The sequence below is a fragment of the Eutrigla gurnardus genome (genome assembly GCF_963514095.1).
Source record: "Eutrigla gurnardus genome assembly, chromosome: 24".
Classification (NCBI taxonomy): Eukaryota; Metazoa; Chordata; class Actinopteri; order Perciformes; family Triglidae; genus Eutrigla; species Eutrigla gurnardus.
Window position 1 is genome coordinate 11,672,811 of NC_139935.1, and position 24,857 is coordinate 11,697,667.

At 43.5% G+C, this 24,857-nt stretch overlaps 1 protein-coding gene across 1 annotated transcript in view; it reads right to left on the reverse strand.

Moving 5' to 3' along the window:
- Positions 1 to 24,857, reverse strand: part of LOC311010064 (scavenger receptor cysteine-rich type 1 protein M130-like) — a gene marked incomplete at its 5' end in the record, with an annotated part of 423,347 nt that overhangs the window by 102,888 nt on the left and 295,602 nt on the right. The window lies entirely within an intron of this gene.

A 24,857-nucleotide genomic window follows, 5' to 3' on the forward strand; every position in this document is an offset into this window, starting at 1 on the left:
TGTGCAGCTCTAATGTGATCATCACAGGTTAGCGGCTGCATGAGGACCATGAGGGAGAACATGGACGTCCCCACTATTCTGCAACAGCAGTGCTGTGTGAAGAGAGTGCAACACATTTCTTTGTCACACGGCTGATATGGTGTTAACGTGGCACAGTTGGTGTCTCCCTGCCTTATTCCGTGGAGCATCCACAGTTAGTGAAGTGTTGTGTTGTCTGCTTGTGGACCTCGGTGTCACAGTGGGACAGAGACCACATCAGCTTCACCCTTAAGCCACGAGGACACGGGAATGTGATGGAACATGGCTGCAGGCTGTGGTGTTGTAACCATGTGTTCTGGTGTTCATGATGAACTGATGGTGGAATTGTTTTGAGTCCAGTTTGAATCACTGAATAGTTTCATGACATCTTTTTCTCTGGTGTCTGGTGTCTTTTCTCTCTCTCTATTTGATCTTCTATCATCTCTCCAGACTCTGTCAGGCTGCTGAATGGGACTAGTCTGTGCTCAGGCAGACTGGAGGTGAAGTCCAACCAGTCCAACCAGTGGTGGTCCTCAGTGTGTGAAGCTGACTTTGACCAGCAGGATGCAGAGGTGGTCTGTAGGGAGCTTGGCTGTGGGGCTCCTTCAGTCCTCCAGGGGGCGCTCTATGGAGACGTGGGGGCTCCAACGTGGACCAAAGAGTTCCAGTGTGGAGGCCATGAGTCTGCTCTCCTGGACTGTAGAAGCTCAGGCTCAGATAGAAACACCTGCTCACCTGGCAAAGCTGTTGGACTCACCTGCTCAGGTAGAAGAGGAGCTGCAGCTTTGATCTGGTTCATTTCTGTTCTCATCAAACTCACTTTGCTCTTTGACTGATGACTCTCTTCTTTCTGTTCAGAGCCTGATGATGTCAGGTTGGTGGGAGGAGCCAGTCGCTGTGCTGGAACACTGGAGGTGAGACATCAGGGAGACTGGAGACCAGTGGATGGCTATTACTATGTCTGGACCCTGAAGGAAGCAGCTGTTGCCTGTAGAGAGCTGGACTGTGGCTCTGCTGTTTCTGTAGGAGAGAGAGAGGAGTCCTCAGACAGACCTGTGTGGAGGATCAGGTCTGACTGTGTTCATTCTGGATCCACTCTGAGGGAGTGTGCGACATCATTCTCCTCTTCTCTCTTCTCCTCTTCCTCCATCCTGAATCTCACCTGCTCAGGTAAGCCCCTCAGTGACATCATCTATGACATCATCTATGACAGCAAGGTTCCCAGTATGTTCCTTCCTCTGTCCCAGTGACAGTCAGTGGTTTCCACTGGACTGAACTGTAAAGTTCTCCAGGACAATGACGTCCTAGAATGTAGAGAAGTGGGCTGGTTTCTGGAAGCTTCAGACCCTCCATAGACTGCTTAGCTTCACCTGGCAGACTTGTGACATCACTTCCTGTTTCCACAGTGTATCTTGATCTCATTCTAATATTTAATGCTAGATTATGGGCTGTAAGTCTCATGTTCTGCAATAAAAGTTTTCAAACATATCTTTTGTGTTTGATAATAATAATAACCATAATTATAATGACAATAATAAAGGTTATTTATAGCACTTATCAAAACGAGTAGTTACATCATGCTTTATGAGGCAGACATCAAGAGAGGAAAGGGGAGAATAAAATGCAACATACACACATTTCCAGATATTTATGAACAAATATGAATAAATCCAAATGAATTCTTAAAAAATATATCAATCTGAACGTGGTCACAAACTACAGGTAGCATCTAACAGGATGTAACTGTTTCTATGACTTCCTGTGACGTCTATGAAGGCTGCTGGAAAGTGTTGGACTGGACGGCAGCTTTTAGGCTCCGCCTCCTGCTGCTGCCGCCTGATCTCGTCTACTTTCCAGGCGAGGAGCAGTTCATCTCCAACGAGCCTCATGTGACCGTTCATCATCTCTCTGTCTTTACAGACCTGCTGCTGCAGCCAAACATCTCCATGTCCTCCTCCATGGATGGGGTCTCCGAGGCCCAGCAGCAGGGGTTTCAGGCGTTCAGGCGGTCCACCTTCATCGTCTTCTGCTCCGTCCAGCCACAGTACCCAGGAGGCTCCTTCCAGCTCACCTTCACCTCCTCCAACTCAGCACACAACTACACCCAGCCAGCTGTCAATCACACTGCCCACTTCCTGTTTCCTGCTGCAGAGCCCGCCCACCAGGGACGCTACAGCTGTGTTTATCACGTCCATGTTCGTTCTCATAACTTCTCCTCTGAGAGCCGTCTGCTCTCTGTCACTGTCGTAGGTAAGCTGACTGTTCAATTCCTGATTAGCATGACTGGAAGAAGTGAAATGTAATAATATTCTTTTAGATTTAGGTTTAATCCCACAGACACAAAAAGAATGTGGCTGCGGCTGAAAATGAAGCAGAAGAATATTGTGCAAACAGGCAGCCTAAGACATATGGTTTTAATCTGATGCCAGATTGCCAGTCTGCCCATGCTCGGCAATAAACTCCTTTCTGATTCTGATTCTGAACATCGTGTCCCGACGTCAGGCTGCTCCATTCAATGTGCTTCCATATCTATTAGGTGGAAGTTTAGGTTCACTGTCTTTGAACAGAGGACCCAGAGTGTCCCTCTTCTCAGGCTTAACAAACTCAGAGTTTAACTAAACCTGCTTTCTGGAATCCAGCCCTGATCTAGTGAACAAAGTGAAACCAGGTCTGTAAATGGTGACAGCAAACAATGGACTGGAGGACAGAATGCCAGGTCCCTAGTTTGTGTTGAATGGCAGCTGTTGGAGTCATGATGAGTCATGTGATGACTGTCCATGTGTTTGATCATCAGATCTGAGACCTGTCATCATCAGATTGGTCACCGTGCCGCTGATTCTGCTGTCGGCGCAGGTCGGCCTTTACTTCTACTGTAAGGTACTGACACATGTCTGTTGTTGAGAGCACTGACTCAGTCTGTGTTCATTGACCTGGAGAGAGGAGCCATGCAGGAAGTCACATGTCTGTGTGCTGTCACGTCTCTCCAGGCCAGCAGGGGGCAGAAGCCGGGCAGACGGGAGGACGTGGAGCCGGATTACTACAACCTGGGCGTTGGTGCAGCTGAAGGAGGGCCGACTGAACAGGAAGGAGCTCGGGGAGCAGAGTAGCACCTCCAAGGAGCTCCTCTCACATCCACATGGGTTTCTAACACACCGACACCAGCTCATGTTCATACGCATGTTCCTCTGGAAATATGACTCATCACATTTCTACTATATTGTTATTACTCTGGACATGAAAAGATGTCCATGTTGAAATGGGGGGTTTGGAGCTAGGTGCTATCTCTGAAGCGTGAGGATCTGCTGGTGATGCTTCTGTACCTCTTCCCTGATGGTAAAAGAGTGAACAGGTGATGTGCTGGGTGGGAGGGGTCAGTGGGGATGTTTCTAGCCTTCCTGATGATTCTGGTGTCATAGTGTGAGGCGATGGTAGGCAGACTGCAGCCAATGACCTTGGAGGCTCTGTGCACTACTTTCTCTCTGTTGCTAACCCAAATGTCCTCAGCTGATGGAGGAAGTGGAGTCTCTGCTGGGCTTTGCTGACATGACACTGATGTTCAGGTCCCATGAGAGGGACTGGTGTATGGTGGGACCTAAGAAGCAGAAGGAGGAGACCCTCTCAACAAGATGGCCATAGATGGAGAGGGGGAGGTGTTGGGCTGCCTTCTTTCTGAGGTCAACCATCAGCTCTTTGCTTGTAGATGTATAGAGGATGAGGTTGTTGTCTTGGCACCACCTCACCAGCTGTTCTACTTCACCCTGGTAAGCACCCTGCCGCTTTCCTGATGTTTTGATGGTGGAGCAGCCTTCTAACATCATGCTCTGAGATTGAAAAGGGGGGGACCAGCCAACCTAGGGTGGGGAGACTGAGAGAGCTGGTCTGAGCTTCACTAGACTCCAATCTACAGTAGAAATGACACAATTATAATCCCATCTCCACATTAATAACCTGTTTGAGCCCCTCCAGTCTGGTGTTCGCCCCCTCCACAGCACTGAAACAGCCCTCGTCAAAGTACTCAATGACCTCCTCACCTCTGCTGACACAGGTTCCCTCAATATCCTCACCCTCCTCGATCTGAGCGCAGCCGTCGATACCGTGAGACTTAACATTCTGCTCTCCAGGCTCCAAGACCTCGGTATGGAAGGTACCGCACTCAGCTGGCTCCAGTCATACCTCTCCAACAGATCCCACTTTATTTCCCTCCATAACCACACCTCTTCCTCAGCCACAGTCACACAGGGTGTTCCCCAGGGATCTGTCCTCGGCCCCCTCCTCTTCATCATCTCCATCCTCATTCATGCCTTCATTTCCTCCCGTCTGGATGACTGTAACTCATTCCTCCACGGCATCAACTCCAGCTCCACAAACCGACTCCAACTGGTCCAGAACGCAGCCGCCCGTCTCATCAGCCCAGTCCTAAAGAACCTCCACTGGCTTCCCATCTCCCACCGCATCCCCTCTAAAATCCTGGTCCTCACCTAGAAGGCACTCCACCATCTGACCCCCCCTCATCTCCCTGACCTCATCCCCCCCTACCAACCCTCGCGGGCCCTCAGATCCACATCAGCCAGGCTCCTCTCCATCCACAAATCCAACCTCCACAGCTTAGGGGCCAGAGCCTTCTCCAGGGCAGCTCCCAGGCTCTGGGAGTCCCTTCCCCAAACCATCGGTGATTCTGAGTCCCTCACCATATTCCAGTCCCGCCTCCAAACCCATCTTCTTTCTTTCATTGTTTTGTCTGATGGTCTGTTTATCTCTTGTCTGTAAAGCGTCTTTGGGTTCAGAAAAGTGTGATATAAATTGAATGTGTTATTATTATTATTAGAAATCCTTCAGCCTCTCAGGAAGTGGGGCTCACATGATGCTTGGTCTTGTAGTCAGTGATTGTGTGCCGGCCCTGCCAAACCCCCTTAAAGTCATGGACTTGGAGCTTGTTTTCAGGTGTGACTCTAGAAGTGGCTTCAGCTGTTTGAGCTGCCTTTTGAAGTTGCCATTTAAGGAGTTTGTATTGGTCTTTGTCGCCACATTGAAATGCAGCATTTGTCTCACTGCATAGGAGCCTTACTTCCTTGTTGAAGCGAGGCTTGTTGTTGCTATGGTAACAGGTTTGGTGGGATACACACAGACTCACACACATTGATAGAGGACATTGCAGTGTCAGTGAAAATGTGGATATCATCATGTTGATCAGGTTTATAAACACCATCTTTGTCCTTGGTTTAGATGTTTGGAGTCTCTGAAGGTAATTAGGAAGGAGGAATACAGTGTTGTGATCAGACTCACTGATCAGTTGTATCTGGGAAGAGCTTTCTTCATGGAGACGTGGTTGAAATCTCCCAGCACCAGGACTGCAGAGTCCTGTTGGAGGTCTCAGAGACCGTTTTCACACCGACATCATCTGTTAGTCACATATGTCATGACTTCACGTCAGCGCCCCCTTGTGGTTCACATGGCTCATTGTTGTTCTGATGTTGATTTGGGCAGCAGGACACATTTAGCTGAAGAGAATCACAATGAACAGCTTAATTTGTGATGAACCAATGTTTATATTTCATAAGAATTCTGCTTCTTTTTATACATAAGTGTTGACTTAATGTTGTTCTTTATAAAAAAGTATATGATTTTGTATTTCAGGATTTTACTCTTATTAATTATTTTGCTCATATCATCAACAGTTGTATTTGATTTTGCTATTTTTTATAAGTTTTAAGCTCATTTGACTTAGTTTAAGGAATGTTGTTGTTTAGCGTGACTTTTTATTCATGACAATGTTTTATATGATGAGAAGAGAAAGCAAAAAGCAAAATGAAACAAAAATACCAAAAACTAACAAATATGAGGCCATGGGATGATCAGTAAATCAAAGCAAATTTCAAAATAAAAGTCTGTATATAGAATAACGATGAAGTATCTGTCTCAGGGAGTTTGCTCATTTTTGTACTGAACAGATTTTGATGAGAAATATGGTCATAATTAAAGCAAACAATCTGAATAAACATATGCAGCAGGTCGATGCAGTTGAAGTAGAACACTGAAATCTTGACTTTGTATATTTGTTTTGGAATTACAATCGACCACAAATCTCTCAGTTCATGTTTCTATCTTACATTTTATGCCTATATTTGATTCCTAGACTATTTCATGTCGTACGTTGTCATTTTGAACTGCTGTGATTTTGTTTTGGACACATTTAATGAGCTTTGTTGGAGGAGCCTGACATCCAACGACTGCTCCTCTGGAATCCTTGTGCAAAAGAAAATAAATACATATATAGTACATAATTTGATGTATCGCTCTGTTTTTTCACATGACACACTTTCACATGTCAAATAAACGACTACATTTTGCCACATTTAGCTCTTAACGTTTAAAAAAGTGGTGTGAATATTTTAAAGTCACGTTTTGCCACATTTACAGCAATATTTGTGAACTTTGTCATATTTACTTTTCTTGTAAAAATATATTAAATCTAAATGTTTGATATGAAATACAGGTTTTCTCTGGTCTCTCCACCTATAAACTGGTCCTCCCTGAGCCTGTCAACTCCCAGGATGAGGAGAACAAGCGACTCCTGCATGGTCTCTGCAGCCCCCCCACTGGTACAACAGGGCTCCAGTGTTGTTGGACCTCCGACGGCTGTGTGGAATTGATGAAAAACATTATAATATGGGACCTTTAAAATCCCTGACCTGTTAAGGGCCAACCTTCAATTTTGTAAATTCCAGGTTTATTCCCATTAATTCCCGTTAATTACCATAGACATTTTGCAACTCTGAAAATTCCCGGAATTTTGCAACCCTATTGAAAAATATCTAATTTATTAGGCAAGGCAAGGCAACTTTATTTGTATAGCACATTTCATACACAAGGCAGACTCAAAGTGCTTCACATCATACAACAAAGTGAAAAAAATAGAAGAATTAAAAGAAAATAAAGGCAAAAAATTAAAAATGCATTACAGAAAGAAAAGGAGAATAAAAACATATTTGCAATAATTAAAAACAGTGCAGACATTAAAAGATTTAGCAGAAAGCTATGGTGAACATAAAAGTTTTCAGTCTAGTTTTAAAAGTGGTCAGAGTTGGGGCAAGTCTTACATCTTCAGGAAGTTTATTCCAGCTATTTGTTGCATAGTGACTAAATGATGCTTTCCCGTGATTGTTGTTTACTCTGGGAATCACTAACAGATTGGTCTCAGAAGATCTTAGTGGTCTAGAAGGCTTATGTAGTGGGAGCATATCAGTGATATACTTCGGTCCTAGACCATGTAGTGATTTATATGTGAGCAGGAGGATTTTGAAATCAATCCTCTGACATACAGGGAGCCAATGTAAGGATTTAAGAATTGGTGTAATGTGCTCACATTTTTTGGTCTTTGTAAGAACTCTAGCAGTAGCGTTCTGAACAAGCTGTAGCTGCCTGATAGTTTTTTTCGGACGACCTGCAAGGAGACCATTACAGTAGTCTAGCCTACTAGTAATAAAGGCATGTACAAGTTTTTCTAAGTCTTGAGCTGACATGAGCCCTCTAAGTCTTGCTACATTTTTTAGGTGATAGTAGGCTGATTTTGTTACTGATTTAATGTGACTGTCGAAATGTAAATCAGAATCCATAATAACCCCAAGATTTCTGGCTTTGTTTGAGGTTTTCAGGGACAGAGAGTGAAGGTGTTGAATTACTTTAAACCTTTCTTTTTTAGCACCAAAAACAATTATCTCAGTTTTGTCCTCATTTAGTTGTAGGAAGTTTTGGCACATCCAGTCTTTGACTTGCTCAATGCACTGGCACAGAAGATCTATGGGGCGATAGTCGTTTGGTGATAGTGCTACATAGATTTGGGTGTCATCGGCATAGCAATGGTGGTCAATGTTATTATTTTGCATGATTTGTCCTAGTGGGAGCATGTAGATGTTGAATAAAGTTGGCCCCAAGATTGAACCTTGGGGGACTCCACACGTTACATTGGTAGGTTCTGATACAAAGTCGCCAATGGAAACAAAATAGTTCCTATCTTGTAGATATGACTTGAACCAGTTTAAGACTGTGCCTGAGAGCCCCACCCAGTTTTCCAACCTGTCCAAGAGTATTGAGTGGTCGACAGTGTCAAATGCAGCACTGAGGTCTAATAGCATTAATATTGAAGTTTTGCCAGAGTCTGTGTTAAGACGGATGTCATTTACAACTTTAATAAGGGCCGTCTCAGTGCTATGAAAAGGTCGAAATCCTGACTGGAAGTTGTTGTGGTAGCCAGTTGAAGCCAGGAAGTGATTTAGTTGTTGGAGGACAACTTTCTCAATTATTTTACTTATGAAGGGTAGATTTGAAATTGGTCTGTAGTTGTTGATAATAGAGGCATCTAGGCTCCGCTTTTTTAGAAGAGGTTTAATGACTGCAGTTTTGAAGGCCTTTGGGAAATTGCCTGATTGAATGGAGTTATTAACTATTTGCAATACGTCTATTGATAGGCAGTCAAAAACATTCTTTAAAAAGTTGGTAGGTAAAGCATCAAGGCAGCAGGTGGATGATTTTAGATTTGTCACCGTTTCCACTAGAGTTTTAGAGTCTATGACATTAAAGCTTGCCATCATTGCTGTGTTACTTTTGCCTGAACAGGGTGGTGATCCAACTTTTTTGTTTGAGATATTGATGGCGCGTCTGATGCCTTCAATTTTATTAGTATAAAAGAATGCAAAGTCATTGCATTTCTGCGTGGAGTGGAGTTTAGCTGGTATTTGTGTTGGGGGGTTGGTCAGTCTGTCAACAGTTGCAAATAGGGTTTTCGCCTTATTAGTGTTGTTGTTTATGATATTGGAGAAGTATGTTTCTCTCGCACTTTTTAAGACTAAATTGTAGGCCCGGAGGCTCTCTTTATAGATGTCATGGTGAATATGAAGTTTAGTACTCCGCCAGATTCGTTCAGCCTTCCTGCACTCTCTTCTCTGGGCTGTCACAACAGCAGCTTTTCTCCAGGGTGCCTTTTGCTTACCAGAAATTGTTTTAACCGTAGCAGGTGCAATGACATCTATGACATTCAGAATTTTGGAATTAAAGATGTTTACAAGATCATCAGCATGACATGGGTTTAGAGGTGGTAACGAGGAGATGGCATTTTTAAAGAGTACATTGGCATGTTCATTGATGTACCGCTTTTTGACCTTATTTGATTCTGTTTGTGTGTCAGGAATGAAAGAAATATTAAAGAAAACACAGAAGTGATCAGACAATGAAGGATCAGTCCCAAAAACATCAGAAACATGGAGATCTTTTGTGATAATCAGGTCCAGGGTGTGTCCCTTACAATGAGTAGCCTCTTTCACATGTTGAGAAAGGTCAAATGTGTCTAGAATATTAAAAAGTTCTTTTGCACCCTTGTCATTCAAATCATCAATATGAAAATTAAAGTCACCAGTTATAACTAGGCAGTCAAAATCAGTGGAGATGCTAGACAATAATTCAGTAAAATCATCGAAAAAATGTGATGAATATTTAGGTGGCCTGTAAATAATTAACAGGAGAACTCTGGGAGAGCATTTTAACACAGCACAAAGATATTCAAATGATGGAAAAACACCAAGTGACATCTGTTTCCCCTGAAATGTATTTTTAAATATAGCAGCAACCCCTCCACCTCTTTTCCCAGATCTACAAACATCAATCAAATTATAGTTGGGGGGTGCTGTCTCGATCAGAATGCTTGCACTGTTATTTTGTTCTAGCCATGTTTCACTTAAAAACATAAAATCAAGTTTAGAAGTGGTAATAAAATCATTGACTAAAAATGATTTGGTATTAAGAGACCTAACATTTAGCAGACCCATCCTGATGGTGTTATTGACAGGCTTTGAGGTTGACTTTGATTTTGAGAGAACAGGAATGAGATTGTTTAGGTTAGCTGTGTGTTCAGGTTTCCCAATGTTTACTCTCTTAGTAGTCACTACAGGAATGCAGAAGGTGCCATGTTTTGATGTTTAGAGGGGGTCCTGGGTTTTGGTGACTTAGTTGCAGCCTTGGGAGAGGGGGTCTGAGTAGGGCGGGGGGTAGGTGGGGGTAGCTCCTGGAATTCCAAGGGGGAGGAGGGGAGAGAAAGGTTTATTGGAGGGAGGGAGAATGACGAAGACCTGGATGGAGATTTGGGGGGGGTGGGGGAGGGATCCACATTCAGTCCCTCTTCGACGTTTCTGATAATCTGTGTTTCGTCTTCCCTCTTTGTTGGTTCCTCTCGTCTCTTGTCCTTGGCGACAGATGGATGACGCAGGCAGTAAGTTATTAGCAAAACATTATACATAAGCTCAAACATTGGGTTTTGGTACATCTCAAACATAACTTCACACCCAGAAATCTGTTAAACACATGGGTCCCACTATACTTAAGTGTCTGTACACAGACAGATAAGGCCCGCCTTGTAGACAGGCAGTTAGACAGGTAGTCAGACAGAAGGTGGGGTTGTAGACAGGCAGAGAGTGTTGCTGTTGCTGGAGACTGTAGATTGTGATGTTTAAGTGTGTTACATCATAAACTGTGGACAAATTAAGAGAAACTCCTCTCAATATAAAACACTTCAATAGTCCAAAAAAATAACTCAAAAATAAGTAAAGTAAATCTCTACAATCTCACCCATGTAAAACTCAAATAATTAATAAATTAATTTAATTTATTATGTCAAATATATGTATATACTCCCAGATCATAACCTCCTCATCACATTTCCTTGATGTAAAGTATTTCAAGTCTAACCATTAACATTAATAACTCGACATACTGTTGTACTACAAACTGGTTTACATTATGCGGCGTTCACACCAGACGCGACAGAGGCGAATAAAATCGCGTGACACGCGTGTATCGCGCCGCTTGATCATTTTGGACTATTCGCGTCATTCGCGCATGATGCTGATTTTTGAACCGTGGGCGCCCCTTTCTCCCGCTCTCTTTCCACGTCGATCATGGCTGATATCTCCCCCGTTGCTGCACTGTACCTGCTGTACAAGTCCCAGAAACGCCGGAAAACCACCCGCCTTCGTGTCTGGATTCATGAAGTTACCGGGTCCCACCTCCTCACCGACCTTCATCCATGTTGTAACTCTGAGGTTGAGACAACCAGCCCGTCCTCCCTACCACCGCTGTGTGTCTTCACAGCAGCAGGGAGGCTGACAGGAGAGGAGCAGTGACGTCACAGGGCTACTCAATGCAAGTTTCAGTTGGAAACTTTCCATGGGAATTAATAGGAATTCATGGGAATAAACGTGGAATTTACAAAATTAAAGGTTGGTCCTGAACAGGAATTTTTAATATAGTTGAGGAAAATATACTTAAGCATAATTTTGACTAAAACAACCAGATTTCATGCAAGTACACTTGAGAGTATCAATACTGTTATCTTATTCTACCGTAAAATGCCACATGCACCATCCGATTTCACACAAGCTGATGTTCAAGGAAAGTCTTTGTGTGTAAATATTGTGAAAAGACATACGTGAAGAATGCCACAAAACTGCAGCAGCATATTGCAAAGTGCAAATATAATATATGAATATTTCCCAAATTCCCCAGCGTAACTTCCCATGGAAAGTCTTCAGAAAATGTACTGGAAATATTCTGCCGCTTTACAACCCAATCTGATACAGATACACTGCAATAATTGTCAGTCAAGTTAACTTCTACATGTTAGTCGAAAGTCATTTGGAATATAAATCTTAACTTGAAATGGGAAGTCATATAAACATATTCAAGTTGTTTTAACTTGAGATGGTGAGTTACAATAATGCAGACGTGTGTTTGTGTGACTCGGTAAGGGAAGTTTTCTGGCACTCTGCCGTCTCGAGCACTAGCGCGTGCACGTGTGTGTCGTTATCAGCTGTATCAGCAGCTCCACCCCCTTCCCCCTCAAACCGCCTCTCCTTCCACTCAGCTGTTATTGCAACATACACTTAATACGTTCAGGCTTTAACAGGCTGACGTTTCCTTATCAGTAAACTGTTACCATGGTAACTGACTCTGTGAAGCTAACCTGCTCGCTGGCAGGTTTTCTTCAACAGACTGAGTTTCTCCCAATCTGTCTCCTCCATTTTGCTGATCCTGAACCAGCTGTGGAAACTTGCAGAGTCCTTTCCTCGTCAACCATCGATATGGAAGCACAAGTGATTCTAGCAGCCTCGCGTCTGGAGAGGATGTTGATTACTTAGTAGAACTCTTCAGTTTTACCTCACCATCCATCACACATCTGAACAATATTCTCCAGCCTTTCATTTCTTTATTTCATATCGTAATCTCAGACCAGATTCTTTGCAGAGCTCTTAGGTGTTTTTTCAAACATGAGTTTTCTGAAATGTTTAAGGACATTTCTGTGTGTTGAAGCAGCGTTCTGTTGGAAGTAGAAATAGCCACTGATATTAACTCTGTTTAATATGTGAAATATGATTAAAACCATGTCTTAGGCTGCACAATATTCTTATGCTTCATTTTCAGCTGCAGCCACATTCTTTTTGTGTCTGTGGGATTAAACCGAAATCAAAACTCTTCTTTTTATTTCCACAACTTTCAGCCATGACAGGCAGTGGCGGCGCCAGAGTATTTTTTCTGGTTCAACTACGGTGGGGCTAACTCATACGACGGTGGGGCTCAAATCAATGCCAGAATTTCAATGTGAATATATAACAACACCCAGTGGCGCCGCCAGTCGGAATCCAGTACGCACTGGGAGGACTTTTTTTGAAGGTAAAAAAAAAAATTGATGGTGCTGAACCGGGGCAGGATTGGAAGATTCAGTGGGCTTTAAATTATGCAAATCAGCGGGTGACACCAAACAACGTCTGCCCAAGCAAGTCAGAGCTTTTCTTTCTCTCACACAGTGACCTGGAGAGACGCAGCCGCATTTGAGAGGACGATCGCGCGTGTGTGCGCAATTGCGCATAGCGTGTGTTGGCCCCTCTCCACTACACAATACAGCTCGGCTCTAGTCTCGTCACCTCTCTGCTGCTGAGCACTGTGGGCCGAGCCGAGGCATGTCTCTCTCCCCGGGCCGGCAGAGTTATCATACCGTACTGTGCGTGTGTGTCCAAGCGTGTGTGTGCGTGCGTGGAGTGCTCACAAGCGTGTGCTTCTGTTCAGGTCGGGGATGGAGGGCACAAAAAACTATTTGCACCGGGGCCTATCACCATGATATACACTACTGATTTCACTGATACTGAAAACATTAGATGTTGTCTTAAAAAAGTATTTTTCCTTTTGTTGTTGTATTTGCCGTTTCTGTGCGTACACATACTTTTCTGTATCTGTCCAGCATCTCCTGTAGTTCATCCAACACATAATCCATGTTCAAGTATTATGTCACCCTGTTTCTCAGAAAAACACTCAAGGTAACATTCTGTCCACAAACACCACTTCAACCCCAGCTTTCTACACTTACTGTTGTCTTCCTCATTTTAGCAGCTTTTCTTAACCAACTTCTCTCAGAACTCCATCTGAATGTATTATCATTTAGTGGGTTTTTGGTTTGTTGGTGGAAGCCTGTCTCCTTCTGCTGTGCTGCAGTACCACTCTCCACCTGAACTGTTAGTGGTGGCACTGGAAAAGTCTCACTAAACACTATAACTTGAGATGTGCTAGTAAATATGACGTTAAGTGTATAAACTGGAGTATCAGGGACGTCAGATTGCTCCCATCATGTATATATTTGATGAATAACTCCGTCGTCTCGTCCTGCAGGTTACCGACGTCTCACACCTGCTTTAACGTGCTGCTGCTGCCCGAGTACAACAGCAAGGAGAAGCTGCGGGAGAGACTGCTCAAAGCCATCACCTACGCCAAAGGGTTCGGCATGCTCTGAGGCCGCGCTCCCAAACACACAGCCGACGGACTGTTGTCAGAAAAAGGCCATCAAAGCCCCGTCCTTCCTTTATCTCACACACGGTCAAAAAGGTTTGACACCTGACACACCCGTCCACCGAGGAAACGTGGGGTTGAAAACCACAAACGGTGAAATGTCCAACTAGAGTGCTGAGTCGGTCGTCCTGTGTTGCTTCCTGTCTGTAGGGGGACCACCCAGTTTGACGGGTCCCCACGCGGTACCGCTAAGACCACAGCGGGGTCCCCACGGCGCGCCACAAACCTGAGCCGTTCTTTCTGTTCTGTCTCTCTTCATTTTCCCGTCGTCATGGTTACAGACGGACCTGGGCAAAGTGATGCTGGAGGCAACTTTTCATTGAAACCTCCGTCATGTGGAGCGATGGAGGATAACTTTCAGCCGTTAGTGAGCCCGGGTCTCTTTTAACATGACTCTGTACCTCCGTTTTGTAATGCTGGACATGCTGCTCACTTGGACATGTGACAGAGCTCTTGGGTCAACCCCATCCTGGCAAGGAAAGGCGTTTTCATCCATGGGTTCAACTCCCAACGGTTGCATTCTGAAAGATTGAAACTGATGAAGGTCTACACGTATTCAGTGTTGTGAAAACATGCGAAATAAAGATGACAGCTTTTTCCAACTCGTATCGACTCGTGATTCTGATTTGAGTCCACGGAGCCCGGAATCTTCCATCTGGTCTGCTGGATTTACTCTGTCGCATGATGTCGCACAACATGTAAATTCTGGGAACATCGTGAAATCTGTAGCGTAAATGAAGCATTAAGCTCAGTTTTACCCATTTAAGGTAGCTAGCTAGCGAGCTAACCACTAGCATGTCGGCTATTGTTGCGATTACGGTTAACCTGATATTTAGTCAGCGACCCGCATGAGGGCCGTTTTGCACTAGTTTCGCATTCATTCCGTTTAATCGCATATTATTTTAAATGCGTCTGCGTCATATTACACATCATTTGAAAGCTACGAGTCTCGCAAATCGAACAAAGTAAGCCGTTTTAGGCTCACGGAAAACACATCAAAAGCAAACACAGCATGTGTGCAAGGAGTGCACAGAAAAATAACAACAACAAGCCAAGTGTTCCCTACCTTTCGAGCTGTCTGGAAGTCCAAAAACAACATGTAGCATGCTAATCCTTATATCCAGAGAAAGGTAAGAGTCCAACGAACAAAAGTAGCCACTTCGTTTAGTCCCACCACGAGCACGCTAACTCCGGTAGTCATCCATAACACGCCATGTGTTGACGTTGTGAGTTTCTGAACAAAAGATTGTTTATAGCTAGTTATCGCTCTTCGATGACGGGCGAACAACAAAGCTTCGATTTCCGTGTACGGCAGCTTCTTGGCGACAAAACAAGCCCCCTTCCACGATTCTGCGATCCGAATTGGCTGAACAATCTGTCCATCAAGAGAGCCAGCGCTTCACTGGCTCTCGGCTGACCAACCACGAGAATCCCCAGGCAGAGAGTCAATAGGCAGAGGAGTACATTTTTGACTGACAGGTTTTATAGCCAATGAGCTTACGATTCCAGCGCTATGTTACATGAGGGGAGGGGGCTCGAGGGTGAGAGCGCAGCAGCTCAGAAAGGTCAGACTGTGACCTGCAGATATGATAGTATGCAGCGTCTCATTACAGAAGGCTGTTATGTAAAAAAAACATAAAAAAAATGTTGGTTTTATTAGTAGTAGTTGTAGAACTGGTGAAATAAACAACAAAAAAAGTAGAATTATATACCTAAAAATACCCATAATCTCATGTGGAACACTTGTTCCAGATGCAGCTCCGTCTGACATTGCCCTACAACACTGCACTTGCAAAGCTCATTTTTGGGTGTCTTTTTATCCACTTTCTACCAGTTGTTGGTCAGGCTTGTGGCTGTGGCTTCATTCAACTTTTAGGCCTATATATAACAGCCACAGCTAACTTGTTTCATTCAAAAAGAAAAATAATTTAGGCGAGGCAAAAAAATTGCAATTTCCACTATGTTTGAGCTGCAGTAACTCAGTGTCAGTAACACTTAGAGTAAATCTGACACTTGCAGAAGAAAATTCATAGGGTTATCTTTCAGGAATGCTCAGCTTTGTGTCTGTAGTCATAGGGGTTCAAAAACAGTAACCATTTTACTTTGGGTATTCCGTTTTCAGCCTTTTCTTCAAAAATAGGACGGCCATTGTTCTCTAATAGTGACATAATGTTAGTGATTAGCATTAGCAATGTATTAACACTATATTTAGAATTAAAATACTTGGTACTTAAAGGCAGAGTAGGTTATTTGGGAAAACCAGAGACTTTGACTTTGAACGCATCGCCTTTAGTGCCGTCACAACCATGCTGAACCTATAGGTGGCAGTGTAACGAGTATGTATGTGCAGCAGACTGAGCTCTTACCGACAGCAGCAACACTTGCAACCCCAGGTAACCCCTCTGAACACCAGCCAGCAAGCAGAGAGGAATGCCAGCGCCGCCAGAAGCAGCAATGCAACAAGTCTGCTCCACCTCTGACGGCGCTGCATGCCGGAGCACCCATCCGTTTCCAGCAGGAAGATGGCTGTTGGAAACCTGCACAGTCATCCAACCCGCAGAGACCCCGCCAAGTTCCCACATCCAAAGCAACGACGGACGGACCTTCAGGGGCGACCGACTACACGTCCTCCTTAACAAACACACACCTCACACAGCAGCCAGAGGTCAGCAAAGACGATTTGACCTCTGGACAAAAAGAGACAAGTGAACAACAAACTCACCATGGTTGAGTGTGTGAACCAGAGCACAGCAATCCCTGTTCCAGGTACGGTCGTCCCATTCAGCCAAGGCAAGTCCTCGACTTCTAATTGGCTGAAAAGGGTGTATGAAGAACACTGGCCTTTTTATATAAAAAACACAAAGAAAGAAACTAGTTGTGCCTTTTGTTAAATTGTTCACTATTGTGAAGAAAAGGGAAGAAACAGTTGATGCCTCATGAAAAAAAGTTTATTTGCACAGAAGGACTGTAATGTATATCTAATTTATAAATGAATGTTGTATAATACATTAATGTAAATATAATTCACAAAATAATGTATCTATATAATTTATAAATCAAATGTATTCATTCATGGATATATATTTATAAATCAATGTATATGTAATTCATGAGTTTAATATGAATGAATACATAATGGCGATAATAATATAAAAAGACAGCGGTGGAGATACTTTCAGTTTACTGAGATGGGGTTCGACTCCCTGTAGTGTCCTGTTTATTATAATTATTGTTATTATCATATGAGTTGCATTGACCCACCTTCATGGATCCATTACTTATATTAAAAATGATTATTATTATATATCATTATTATAAGTATTACTACTATCTCATGTTAGAAATAGGCAATGGTGGTGTGGTGGCTAAGGAATAAGACACATTATCAAAGTGTTGTAGGTTCAAATCCAGGTTTGAATTTTACCGAATGACTTATTTTCTACCTTGAGTTCAGAACTATTTATGAAAGGCACACTCACACACATGTATCACCAAGATGACTTTAATTCTCAAATGATTTGATGTTGGATCGGCACATGAAGCAAACATCTCATGTTAGGTTGACTGGAAACTCTTTGACTTTCTTCATTATTTCATTCACCACTAGGGGTCCCTAGCGTACTTATTTGAAGCTTTGGGGTGGAACCACTTTGGTGGTTCATCTGGCTGAGAGGCAAGGGTGTAGGTTTCCCTAATTGGCATGTACCATTACCTTTCCTTCACCCCATAAAGAAACAAATATGTGTGCGTCTCATTCCACCTGTGTATCCACCTCTACACACCCGTCTGATTTATGTCTATGATTTCAAGTGCTTTATGCTCCTTAAATCTTTAATGTTAATATATCTGTGTAAATGTCATATTCCACACATTGTAATTCCTCTGACTTCCCCTGGTAACCCCACGTTTCACGTTGCAACGCTATGAACTGTGGGTAATTCCCTCAGGTAAAGTCAGCATCGAAAGTAGTGGGCTCAAAATGTCCGTGAGCGAGCCCTCGCGCACTTCAGGACTTGACCGTGGCACAGACCAGGGGCCTCATTTATAAAACTGTCAGTAGGATCCTTACTAAAAGTGTACGTACGCCCAAAAGCCAAAGTTTGTGTGCGCCAAAAAAAAAAAAATCTGATTTATAAAACAGGCAAGCTGTACGCAATGTTCCCTTTATAAGGGAGGGTGACGTGAGGACGGCACAGCTTCCAAGTCGGAGCAAAGCAGCAGTGCACCCTGGGCGCATGGCACATCAAGCGGTCGGGTGCTCACTGATGCCGTCCTGCAACTTCAGCGAGACACAATTGAGACACAATCACCGCCATCAACAACGTTGCAGATGAGCTACAGCAAACACGCTCTGTGATGCAAGAAATTGCCATATTAATAAGTGACTTTGTTAAAATGAACAATGATTGTTGTCTTCCTTATCTTACAAACCCCGCATGACATCCTCACGGATGTTGATACCCCTCCAGTCGGGCTGGGGGCCGTGGCTCACTGCGGTCACGCCAGCCGCCGCTTGAAATCTGTTGCGCATCTATTCCTGTACTTACGGTACGGGTGCCCGAAGTTACCAAAATGGTGTTGAAAGCAGTTTTTATATCAGGTGCAACGGTTAAACATGAGGAAAATGATGGGTTTGCTAATTTCTTCAATAGATCTTTGTTCAGAGTGACTGTGACTAGCAGTTACACAGCAAATATCAAGTCATTTTACTGGATGGTTTTATAATAAAGTCACCTCAAAATCCTGAATGTTATTATAGAAAATATCAAGACATTCTACTGTATGGTTGTATAATAAATTCAATTCAAAATCACTCCCAGTATCAAAGTGCACACTGGCGAATGGATCATTTCCTGATTTTCTAATCTAATCAGTGGTGTTTCCTTGCAGAGGCCAAGGGAAGCCAGGCTTCCTCCGTTTTTTCAGAATATAACCATCATTTAATAAAATCACTTTTTTAACAGTTTACGTAATCCCTCTGTGATGTGTCTGTCGTCTCCTCCTCGTCTCCCTTCGTGAATTATTGAGCGTTTCATGATGTGTTAAACAGCGCCCCTCTAAATGTTACGGGGGGAATGAGTGTTGAAAACATGTTACTGCACCCTGTTGTCTGTGAGGAGGCCAAGCTGCGCTGAACTCCCTTGGTGGAAAAAAAGAGAGAAGCCCCTGACTGCAGACCCGCAGACCTCAATGTGGGCGGAGTTAAACGTTTAACCCTGCCCACTCCCCAACATTTGACACCGCCGTCAGAGGAGACATGCTGCTGCGGGTTCGCAGTGAGGTCTGATATATTCCTCCGGTCTCCTTCCACGCTTCTGACTGCCGCTTTGGTATGATAAATAATGGAAGTAAGTGTGACTTTTATGATATTGCTCATTTAATTTTAGGTGTATCATTAGGTTATGTGAATTAGCTGCACATGAGCTAATGTTATATTTAAACTAACGTGATACTAATATCAGAGTGCATTCGGTGGTATATGCACTGTAAGTTAATGAGACTAATCAGAGCACAAGAAAAAAATAATGTTGGTGTTTTGTGACTTTGTAATCATGTAATCATTTTTTTTACGTATAGAGACACATTACCGTGATACGTGGGGATGACCCCTCCAAGTCCACAAAAAGCAGTGACCATGTCCGTTTTGCAAGTACAGTGCATCCTCTAAATATCAAATGGACAACCACATTAAGGGCCATGCCTCAGTGAGGCACAAAGGTAGTACTAGAAGTTTATTGCACACAAACATGTTACACACCATTAAAACCTACACAATCACTCATGCTTTTGTGTATCCATTAAGGACTGTGATGTTACCTTGGACCAAGGTATTGGAAGACTGGATGGCGATGCTTCCAAGAACCTTTCGGTCAGTAAAGAAGTGCAAATGATAATGAAAAAATTACTTATTCTGAACACTGAACTTCACCTATGTGTTGTAATTGTAAAAGAAAATGCATATTTTTTATTTTTTAATATTAGTCATGACTTGGCCCAGTTCTCCTCTTAGGCCCAGTTCTCCTCTTAAAAAATTACAAATATGAAGTGGCTGTGATTTAACTGCAGTTATGACTGCATGTTGGATTTATTTCTGATTTCAACGTGGGTCTTTTAACCAGGTTCAGCACGCAATCCTCAACGACATTCACAGAGCAATGAGCTGGATCAACACACACCAGCATTTAGTCCGTGGGCAGGTGATGGAGCCTGCATTCTCCAAATGGACCCTGCCAATCAGATAAAGGCACTTGAGGACGTCCTAGAAGGACAATTGGATAACGTAAAGGAGGATTTTGTCATCACCTTTCAACACCAGGAGGATATGGAGACGTTCTTCAAACTTCGTGTGGATGAGGAAAATTTGAAAATCAATGCCATGTTCCTCTAAGACAGATATTATACGATCCATACCTCAGAACCAGACATGTCCACCCCAACCCCTAACCCACCCACAAAATAATTATTATCCATCCATCCATCCATCCATTGTCTACCGCTTATCCTGTATTCAGGGTTGCAGGGTGGAGTCGATCCCAGCTGTCATTAAGCGAAGGCAGGGTAAACCCTGGACAGGACGCAGTCCATCAATTATTATTATGATGATTGTTATAGATCTTAGTGTTATTTTTTATTATTGCTGTTGTTGTTATTGTTTATTGGTGTTATTAGTATTATTATCATCATTATTATATTTCATTATCATCATTAATATCATTATTGTCATTATTATTATAATGAACATCATTATCATCTTTGTCATTATGATCATCATTAATCACTACAGTATTTCATTAACATTTTTACTGTTTGCCTTTTTGTTTTATGTTAATGTTTGTTTGTTGTTTGTTGTTAAATAATTTGTTGTTCAATAAATTAAAATTACTGATCCCTTTAATTTTTTAAGAAAGTATCTCAGGTTACATTTGATTATGATAAACACACATTAAAATATATTACTTTTTTCATCATTTAATGAATGATTAAGGTACATTCATTATGGTTTCTTTTTTAGGCATAAGCGCCTCTATTTAGACAGTGGATAGATGTTTTGAAATGGGGGAGAGAGGAGATGTGACATGCAGCAAAGTGTTGCTGGCCGGGAATCGAACCAGGTTCCGCTGCGTATGTGGTATGCGCTCTGCGCACTCAACAATCTGCGCGCCGGTTTATCACTTCTTGTCCTTCCTCGGACACCGTATTACAGTTTTTTTCAATCGCTAACAAGCGCTTACCCATACTTCAGATACTTTTTCGAAACTCTTAACACAGACTCACTCCTACAAAACACAATTTGCCATATGGATCATTTTCTTCTCAAAAACACATTTTGTTAAATATATACTAACTCTTCATTTCAAAATAGAACACATCTTTCTCTGCACACACTAACTTTACCAAAACACTGGAAATCTGACTCAAAATGAAATTATTCTGTCAAAGAATAACACTTGTTTTCAGATTCAGATTCAGATTCAGAAAACTTTATTGTCTGTCGTAACAGAAAATCATCGTTGACGTGGCTCGACATACAAACATGAAAATGTACTGATAGGCATTCATACAACAACGTTGATCTCTGAGAGCACACACAGTGTGTATAGATCTTAAAACAAGTATAAATATTAAAAACTGTAAAAATAACTAAATAAAAGCTGTGGGTATGTGTAAAGTGTAAAGTGACAGTGCGTCAGGGTTCCTTTGTCCATTGTTCATTGTTTATTTAAGCTGTTTATGGCAATGGGTATGAATGAGTTTTTGTGTATGTTTTTCTTAGATAGGGGTACTCTATACCGGCGGCCTGATGGCAGAATTTGGAAGGACTTGTGCAGGGGGTGGGTGGGATCCTGTGTAATGAGGTGGGCTTTCCTTTTAACTGCCTGGCTATGGAGTACTGATAATTGAGTTTGAGTTTTGCCAGTTATTTTGCTTCCTTGATTGACGATCCGGGAAAGCTTTGATTTGTTTTTGACAGAGGTGAGGGTGAACCAGGATGTGATGTTGAACGTGACTACAGATTCTATGAGTGATTTATAGACAGCTGTTAAAATGTCCTGTTTGACATCAAAGCTCCTGAGTTTCCTCAGCAGGAACAGGCGTTGCTGTGCCTTTTTGTACACAGAGTCTGTGTGCTGGGAGAAGGAAAGGTGGGTGTCCATATCTGTGCCCAGGTATCTAAAGGCCTCTACCTGCTCCACTGTCTGCCCATTCAGCCTCAGAGGTTCAAAGAGAGGTTGGGGGGAAGATGTTTGCCTCCCCCCACAACACAGCTCCTTGGTCTTGGAGATGTTGAGCTCCAAAGAGCTCTCTTTGATCCACTGCATCAGGGCGTTGACCTGCTGATAGTAGGCAGCCAGAGAGGAGTGATCCTTGATGTCGGCCACCAGAGCCATGTCATCTGCATACTTAAAAAGGGGAATGTCACTGTTGTTGTTTGTTATGTTGTTTGTGTAGATGGAAAATAAAATTGGTGATAAAACACAACCCTGGGGGACACCGGTGTTTAAAATCACGTTCTTGGATTTAAAGCCATTTACCACCACGTGCTGGGACCGGTCCTGCAGGAAGTCTTTTATCCACAGGATGAGTGATGGGTGGACTTGTAGATCCAGAAGGCGGTTGCAGAGGGTGGCCGGGTTGACTGTGTTAAAAGCGGAACAAAAGTCCATGAATAAAATCCGTGTGTGGGAGTGTGGGGAGTCCAGCTGTCTGCAAACGGTGTCCAGGAGAGTCAAACAGGCATCCTCCACCCCCCGCTTTGCCTTATAGGCAAACTGAAGCGGGTCAAGCTTGTCCACCACCATAGAAGTGAGGTGATCACACACCACCCTCTCCATACACTTAGAGAGAATAGATGTGAGGGCCACCGGTCTGAAGTCTTTCATCTCCCTGGCGTTGGCTCTCTTCGGCACCGGTATAAGCGTGGACTCCTTCCACATCCGTGGGACACAGCTGGAGTCCAGGAGATGCTGGAATAGTCGAGTGATTACATCACCCAGCTGAGCTGAGCATTCCCTCAGCACCTTGCCCCTGAGCCTGTCCGGGCCAGAGGCTTTGTGAGGGTTGATGCGGCCCAGCATGGATGTGACCTTCCCTTTATCCACTGTGAGTGATGAATTGCTGGTGAGGGTCCAGTCATTCTGGGGGTGTGGCATGTTGAACCTGCTATAGTATGTGTTGAGCTGCTCTGCAAAGGTGGCAGGGTCAGAGCATTGGATGAGGGCCGGTTTCTGGGCTCTGCCCATCATGGTGTTTAGTCCCTGCCATGCCTCCCTTGCATTGCCAGTGGTGAATTTTTCCTCCACTTTGTTCTTATAGTGGAGTTTGGCCAGCCTGGTCTTATTGAGAAGACGTCTTGAGAAGGCTCAATTCACTGTTGCACTCTTTCACTCTGTTTTTGTCTCCCTGTAGGAATGCCACCTTTTTGTTGTTAAGACACTGTTTCAGGTCCTTGGTAACCCAAGGCTTGTTGTTCGGGTACAGCTTGACCTGCTTTGTTGGAATAACAGTGTCCACACAGAAGGACAAATAGGAGGTGATAGAGTCTGTCAGCAGATTAAGGTCTCCCTCATAGCTTTGGAAAAATATTTCCCAGTCTGTGATCTCCATGCAGCCCCTTAATGCATCAACAGAGTCATTTTTCCAGACTTGAACAGTTTTTGTTTGTATGTCTTCTGTTTTTAGTTTTTGTCTGTATTTTGGAAGCAGCAGAATGACATTGTGGTCGGAGCGACCGAGTGGTGGGCGGGGCTTTGCGACATAAGCTCCCGGTATGTTACCGAAGCACAGATCCAGCGTTCTGTCAAGTCTGGTAGGTGTGGTGACATACTGCTCCAAGTTTGGAAGCAGTGTGGTGACATCGCATCTGTTAAAGTCCCCTAGCAGGAGGACAGGCTGATCGCTGCTCTGATTGACAGCTCTGTTGTAGCAGTCAGCAATGCGCTCCGCTGCAAATGTGAAATCAGGTCCAGGGACATAGGCCTACACTAGGATGGCTGTAATTTGTGTAAATTCACGGGGAAGGTAGTGAGGCCTGAACGACACGGGCATGATTTCATGGTGTTCACTGCATTCAGTCTCTCTTACAGTGAAGTTGACAGCCCACTTTGCAGCAGGGGTTGTAGCCGATTCCGTGGTCTGTCCAGGGACCATGGTCTCTGGCACGGCCAGTGGTCACAACCACTAGGGGCGCTAAAGACACTGGTCCCGACCAGCTCCTCAGTGGTCGCGACCAGTAGCTCTGTGGCACGGACCAGCGGGTCTCTGGCACGGCCAGTGGTCACAACCACTAGGGGCGCTAAAGATACTGGTCCCGACCAGCTCCTCAGTGATCTGCCCTGTGGTACCTGTGGTCTGTGAAGCAGCTTTAGTATTTTTTCCCCTTTACACTCGTTTTGGCAGCACTGTCAGCTGGATAAATGTCAGAGATCATAATCTTTTGTCTATAAAATACACTTTATCAGAATTATTATGATTAATATTGTTATTATTATTGATTATGAAGATCCATGTGGTCGGGACCAGCTGGTTTCTGGCACGGCCGGTGGTCACAACCACTAGGGGCGCTAAAGACACTGGTCCCGACCAGCTCCTCAGTGATCTGCCCTGTGGTCCCTGTGGTCTGTGAAGCAGCTTTAGTATTTTCTCCCCTTTACACTCGTTTTGGCAGCACTGTCAGCTGGATAAATGTCAGAGATCATAATTTTTTGTCTATAAAATAGAATTATTATGATTAATATTGTTATTATTATTGATTATGAAGATCAGTGTGGTCGGGATCTATTGATAGTAAAAATATTTGTCAGACAAAATAATTATTTTTACATTGATTCAGCACAGTGTTGCCAACACAATGAGAAAAGGGAGAAGGTGTATTAAATGTACAACTACTCCAAAGACCACTCGGTAAGACAACAGGCAGATGACAAGGACCACAAGACAGACCAGTGTCTTTAGCGCCC